This window comes from Tamandua tetradactyla, chromosome 2, assembly GCF_023851605.1.
Source record: "Tamandua tetradactyla isolate mTamTet1 chromosome 2, mTamTet1.pri, whole genome shotgun sequence".
Lineage (NCBI taxonomy): Eukaryota > Metazoa > Chordata > Mammalia > Pilosa > Myrmecophagidae > Tamandua > Tamandua tetradactyla.
This window is the reverse complement of record NC_135328.1, coordinates 73,716,155-73,723,239: the sequence shown is the minus strand read 5'-3', so window position 1 is coordinate 73,723,239 and position 7,085 is coordinate 73,716,155. Positions and strand designations below refer to the sequence as shown.

Sequence of the window (7,085 nt, the reverse complement as noted above, 5' to 3'; positions counted from 1 at the left end):
TGTTAAAACACTGAATGAAGCTGCATCTGAGCTATAGTTTTTTTGTTGTTGTTTGCTTGTGTTTTTTTGTTTTTTTCCTTTTTTTTATATTTTTATTTTTATTATTATTTTTATTTTTTTCTCTATATTATCATTTTATATCTTTTTCTGTTGTTTTGCTAGTTCTTTTCCTAAATCGATGCAAATGTACTAAGAAATGATGATCACACATCTATGTGATGATATTAAGAATTACTGATTGCATATGTAGAATGGAATGATTTCTAAATGTTGTGTTAGTTAATTTTTTTATTAATTAAAATTTTTAATTAAATTAATTAAAATTTTTTTAATTAATCCATTCCAATGTGTGTGAACCCATTATAAATAGGACCTTTTGATGAGGTTACTTCACTTAAGATGTAGCCCAATTGAATCAGGATGTGTCTTAATCCTAATAGTGGAGTCATTATAGAGAAGACGGAGAGAGAAGCTACAGGGAACAGCCAGGTGCTGGAAGTCAGTGGAAACCAGAAGAAAAAGATGTTGCCATGTACGTTGCCATATGTGCTGGTTTGAAACTGTTATTTACCCTAGAAAAGCCATGTCCTTTCAATCTAATCATGTGTGTCACATTGTGGGGGGGACCTGATCTAGTTTGCTAACTGCCGAAATGCAATATACCAGAAGCAGAATGGCTTTTAAAAAGGGGAATTTAATGAGTTGCTAGTTTACAGTTCTAAGGCCAAGAAAATGTCTCAATTAAACAAGTCTATAGAAATGTCCAAATGTCTAAAAGGTAGCTGGTTCGTGGACTCTCTGCTTCGTGGTGCTGCAGCATTCTCTGTTCTCTCTGAATCTCCTTCCATTCTCCAAAATGTTTCCTCTTTTATAGGACACCAGAAATACTTATTTATGTTATAGACAGGAGTAAGCCATTATTACTCTGACTACAAGGTGATCACTAGTCAATGGTTAAAACTGACATGAAAACACATATCTATAGAATGCCAATTTGTGTTTAGCTTTTTGTTTTGGCTGGGTGTACTTTATTGATTGTCGATGAAAAGGTAGATCCCTCAGCCCCTCCTGTTCTTCAGGGACCCTGGGATGCAAGCTGTGGAGGATGGCTGTTCTCAGTGTTGCAGGATCGAGTTGGGACCAGGATTCCTAGCAGCTGACAGCCTCTATTCCTCTTATGCTGTTGCTGGAGCTGGTGGTCCAGGGGCTCTTGCTCCTTGGAGGTCATGTAGGCCATAAGGTCCACCACCCTGTTGCTGTACCTAAATTCATCGTTATACCAGGAAATGCACTTTATAAAGATGTCATCAAGGGCAATGCCAGCCCCAGCATTAAAAGTGGAAGAGTGGGTGTCCCTGTTAAAGTTGCAGGAAAACAACCTGGCCCTCAGTGTAACCCAGGATACCCTTTAGGGGGCTCTCTGACACCTGCTTCACCACCTTCTTGATGTTATCCTACCTGGCTGCTTTCTGCAGTTGGCAGATCAGATCCATGATGGTCACATTGGGGGTGGGAATGCTAGTGACCTTCCCATTCAGTTTCAGGATGATCTTTCCCACTGAATTGGCAGCACTGGTAGACACAAAGATAATATTCTGGACAGCCTCATGGCTGTCATGCCACATTTTCTTGGAGGAGCCATCTACAATCTTCTGGGTAGCAGTGATAGTATGGCTGGTGATTATGACTCTCCATAATATCAAATTTATCACAGATGACCTTGGCCAAGGGGGCCAGGCAGTTGGTAGTACTGGAAGCATTCCTGATGATCTTGAGGGAATTGTCATAGTTCTCATGGTTCATGGCAATCACAAACAGAGGGCAACACCAAAAGGGCAGAGATGATGGGTCTTTTGTCACTACCCTTCAAGTGAGTCCTAGCCTTCTCCATGGTTTTGGGGACACCAGTGGACTCCACAACATATTAGGACCAGATCAACCCAATTGATGTCAGTGGTCGCTCACTTGTGGAAGATAGTAATGGGATTTCCATTGATCATAAAATTCCCTTTCTCAACCTTGACATTGTCCTTGAACTTGCCATTGGTGGAATTATATTGGAACATGTAGACCATGTACTTGAGGTCAATGAAGGGATCATTGATGGCAACAACCTTCACTGTAAACCGGAGTTTACAGTAGCCCTGGTGACCAGGCAACCAATACAGCAAAATCTGTTTATTCCAACCTTTACCATCATATCTCAGAGATGCAGCTGGCACTCCATGAAAAGATGTAGCTATCTGTTGGGCAGGGAGGAGCAGAGAGCTGTGGCTTTATCTTTTAAAGTGAGTACAGAATACATTTGTAGGGGCAAATCTCTGGGGTGGTGAATGAGAGAAGTCATTCAGAACTCTATAAAGGGAAAAGGTATGTGATTGAGAGATGAATAAACTAGAGATAGGGAGGTCAGGAAATGATAAACCTTTGGGATTTTTAGAAAATGCATCCAACCTTCTGTATGTACAGAATGACCAGAATACAGTCGCTGCCTTAACTTTATAAGTTCTTTGTGGACAGAGAATATGTCCATAGTTATGCACTTCTGTATCAACAATGAGTAAGACAGTGTGAGACAAACAGTAAATTTTCAGGAAAAGATTTAGGGATATGAAAATCAATGAATGAATAAGCCACTAAATAAAAACACCATGTTGATTAACACAGGTTGTCCCACATGAAGCTTTATTGAGTGCTAAGTGTTCCCAGTCTTCTAAAATGGCCACATAACCAGACACTACATTTAAATTTACTTTAAAGTATTCACTGTATAGATTAAGAATCTGGACATAATAATACTGCATGAGCCATTTGAAAATCATATATGATAACTGAAAAAGAGTCTGGGAGTTTTTATCAGGATATAAGGATTTCTAAAACACTTTGAAAATGTCTTAAGGTAAGTTTAAAAAATTACAATGTTTCTTCCTACTAAGCTGCCAACATATGAAAATGAAATCCCTGAATAGCCAGTGATTCTGAGATAATGGACAGGATGCAAGCTCATGACAACTCTCCTACCCACTTGGAGATTTCAAATGGAGAAGCGGAAAGTGAATGAGAGGAGCTTTCTGTGTTCCAAGCAATCCACTGGCTGTGGTCTCAGCACGCAGGGCATTGTTAACAGACCCACTTGCAATCTCACCTTTCCCTTACAATGTAGGACAGCCACTTTGATGTGTCTCTTGATTTGCTCCCTGATGCCTCCTCTTCAAAAGCTTGAGTATGACTGAGCTTGTATCTCACAGCCATATGTGAACCTCAGCGCAGCAACACTTCAAATTTGCTCCTCATCTTTGAAGTGTATAGGCTAGTACACAGTAAAATTCTTGCTCCCTAAAGACTCCTTTTCTTACAATCTTTCATCCAAGAAAACATCTATCTCTCATACTCAGATGAATTTTGAGACAGACTGCATCAGTAGCCTTAATGAAGTGTCTTCTTTTCCTTACAGTTAGAAGTACCCTTTATTTTTATTTCCCAGTCATCCAAATGTAAAACTAATTATTTTATTCATTCTCTTTTCATTTCTTATATCTAGTTGAGTTTTCCTTTGTCCATCCATCTACCCTTTCTATACTTAAAATAGTTGACCTGAGTCACCTTGTACTCAAAAGTGCAATGATGAGATCAAGAAGTTGAGTACTAAGAATGATGCTGGTAAGCCCTTGACCTTGAGGCTTGCTCTTATGTAGCTTATTTCTGTAGTGGAGAAGTTAAGCCTATCTATAGTTATGTCCGAGAGTTACTTCCAGAGAACCTCTTCTGTGCTCAGATATGGCTTTTCTTTCTCTAAGCCCAACTCTGAAAGTAAAATCATTACCCTCCCTCCATCAAGTGGGACATTATGTCCAGGGGTGTGAGTTTCCCTGACAATATAGGACATGACTCCCAGGGACGAGCCTGGCCCTAGAACTGTGGTATCGACAATGCCATCTTGACCAAATGGGGGAAAAGAAATATATTGAAATAAGGTAACAGTGGCTAAGAGATTTCAAATAGAGTCAAGAGGCTATTCTGGAGGTTACTCTTATGCAAGCTTCAACTAGATATTGTCATGGTATGCCAAGGCCCAACCGACAATATTAAAGTACTACTAAAGAATACCCATGGTCCTTATATAAAACTCTGTAATATTTCACTCACTAACCTTATTTTTCAGAAACCTAAAACCTCCAGATGGTCCTAGGCCAGGAGAAACTGAGTTACCAGTCTCTCCAAGAACAACAATCAGTTGCATTGTTCTACCCCATAATGTCATCACCCATTTGTGCCATGAAGAAGTTGGAATGGTCATTTCTCATATATCTGTGTTCTCTAGGCATTCTGCCATCCTGCAATTTTTTATCTTCTATATGCCAATATTTGTCTTCTGAATGGATGGGCAAATTTCCAAGGTTTTTAAATTTGGTTCTGGTTCAAAAGTTCACCCTAAGTATATAAGAAGTTTATGAATCTCCTTGTATGCAACATTTCAACCTAAACAAGTAGGGGTCTACTAGTAGGGATCTAGTAGGGATTTATTAGTCAGCTCAGGGCTCTGCATGTTTGAGTAAGGATAGTTTTGACATCATACTTAACTTGAGAGGTTTTATTTCTTTCAGGATCAAAGAATTCTACTTGAAAGTAAAAAACAAAACAAAACAAAAAATCTAGCACTAATAAATATTCAATAAGAAAAGTTTATTCAAGTAGTTCTTAATTTTAAATGTTTTCAGTTGAACATTTTTTAAGATCTACATTTCAGGTGTTCACTTTGAATATATTTTTCCAGTTCCATGGGCCCTAGTGATTATTGGGAACTTTGTCTTTGCTGGTATATTTGTATTCTCCAGGACTGCAGAGAATTATTGCCATAAGGAATGAATAGAAACTGGGACCATCCTTCTAGCAGCCTTAACATTAACTTAATATCTTCAAAAATAAACATAATTTTAAAAGAAGCAATGTTAAGTTAGTAGATAAACATAAACATAGAAACTGAAAAAATTTCCTGCAACCAACAGCAAATATTTAACACACAACTCTAAAAAATGCCAAAATATATGTATTTTTCTGTTATATCTTACCAACATACATCTGTTGCAGACCCTTTGATACCATCCTCCAATTTCTTTGAACACTTCTGTCTGTGACTGATTTTGTTCTTTACTCCCTGTCCTTTTGGGACCACAGGTGACTCTAGTGTTTTAGGTTGTCTTCATTTGGGTGCTTTGATTTTCACTTCGTCATACAATCACAAAACAAAGGCTGAACATAAATACTTGCAAGAGCAAGATTATAAAGGGGAAATTTATGATTACTTTTTCTTAGTAGTCATCATTTTTCTTTTTACTCCTCATTGGATGAGATTAAGTCAGAGATGAAGATACCTGTTGCCAAAGGTGTCAACAATAATCCCCAAATCTGACTTTTACTCTCTTTAAAATGATTTACAGATTCATCATAATCCTATCAGAATCCCATCTAATTATTTTATAGAAATTGACAACCTCTTTGTAAAATTCATTTGGAATGGCAATGGATCCAGAGTAGCATAACCTGCAAGTTCAGACCAAACTAGATAGCACATCACGCCAGGGTACAGTCAACTAACAACAATTCCCATTTTGGGCTTAAAAACGTTTTAGAGTGGGAAGATATGGCAAACAACTGTCAAAGACAAGTCAAAGCACAAAACCACCAGCAATTGGCAGCCCCATCCCTAGTAGCCTTCATGGTATTGTAGGACCAGTTTATTAGCCTGGAGTAGTTACTTACAGCTCACCAGGTGTCCTTGGTCGTGGTTGGGCCAGCCTGTTCACAAAACCAGTTATTTTGATCACCTCATATTTACCGCATTCATGAGAGAGGGCTTCCCTTCTAGGGTTATTGGGAAGATTGAATATGTGACATCTGACAATATGTGACATCTGTCATTGATGACATCAACGACAGTTTATTAAACACATATACTTACAGTCTGGGGGAGGCAGCGCATAATATGGAGTCTTAATTTCAGGTCTTACCCCACAAGGACAAGCAACAAAAGATACAAGAGATAAATTGGACTTCATGAAAATTTAAAACTTTCATGGTTCAAAGAACACAGGAAAGTAAAAAGACAACCACAGATTAGGAGAAAACATTTGCAAATGATTTATCTGATAAGGACTTATAAGAAGACAGCCCAATTAAGAAATTGACAAATTGATCCTGAATAGGCATTTCTTCAAAGAAGATAAACAAATCACAATGAGCATACTTTCTTTCAGCCTGAAGATCTTTGTTTAAAATATCTTTTAAGGAGGGTCAGATAGCCATAAATTCTCTCAGTTTCTGTTTATCTGGGAATGTCTTTATGTTGTCTTCAGTTTTGAAAGATAGCTTTGTTGGATCTTGGATTTTGGATTGACAGTTTTTTCTTTGAGCACTTTGAATATTTTGTCAATTATAAAATTGATAAAATTTTATCTGGCTTCCATTGTTTCAGATGAGAAGCCAGCCATTAATCTTATTTGTGTTTTCTTGTTAGTGACAAGTCAATTTCTCTTACTGCTTTCAAGATCTTCTCCTTGTCTTTGGTTTTCAGCATTTTCACAATGATGTGTCTCTTTGTAGATCACATTGTTTTTATATTCTACTTATAGATCATTGAGCATCATGGTGTGTAGATTAATGTCTTCAATAAATATGGAAAGTTTTCAGTTATTACTTTGAATAATTTCTAAGCTCCTTTTCCTTACTCCTCTACTTTTAGTACTTCCATTACACATATGTTGGTGAACTTAATTAAGCATCACACATTTTTCTGTGGCTTTGTTAATTTCTCTTCATTCTTTTTCCCTAGTTCTTTGTGTTGTTTATATCTATCAATCTATAATCAAGTTTGCTGATTTTTCTCCTGCCAGTTTGTATCCACTGTTGAAACCCTCCATTAAACTTTTCAATTCAGTCATTGTACTTTTCAACGTCAGAATTTCCATTTTGCTCTTTTTTAAAAATTATGTATATATTTAATTTTATATATATCTATATATATATAAAATATCTTTATTTATATTCTCTATTAGATGCAGCACTTTCATCTTACTTTACTTCTTTAA

At 37.1% G+C, this 7,085-nt stretch overlaps 1 pseudogene; it reads right to left on the bottom strand.

The window, feature by feature from the left end:
• Positions 1-410: 410 nt before the first annotated feature.
• On the bottom strand, positions 411-6,882 carry LOC143673475 (glyceraldehyde-3-phosphate dehydrogenase pseudogene; annotated as a pseudogene).
• Positions 6,883-7,085: the final 203 nt, after the last annotated feature.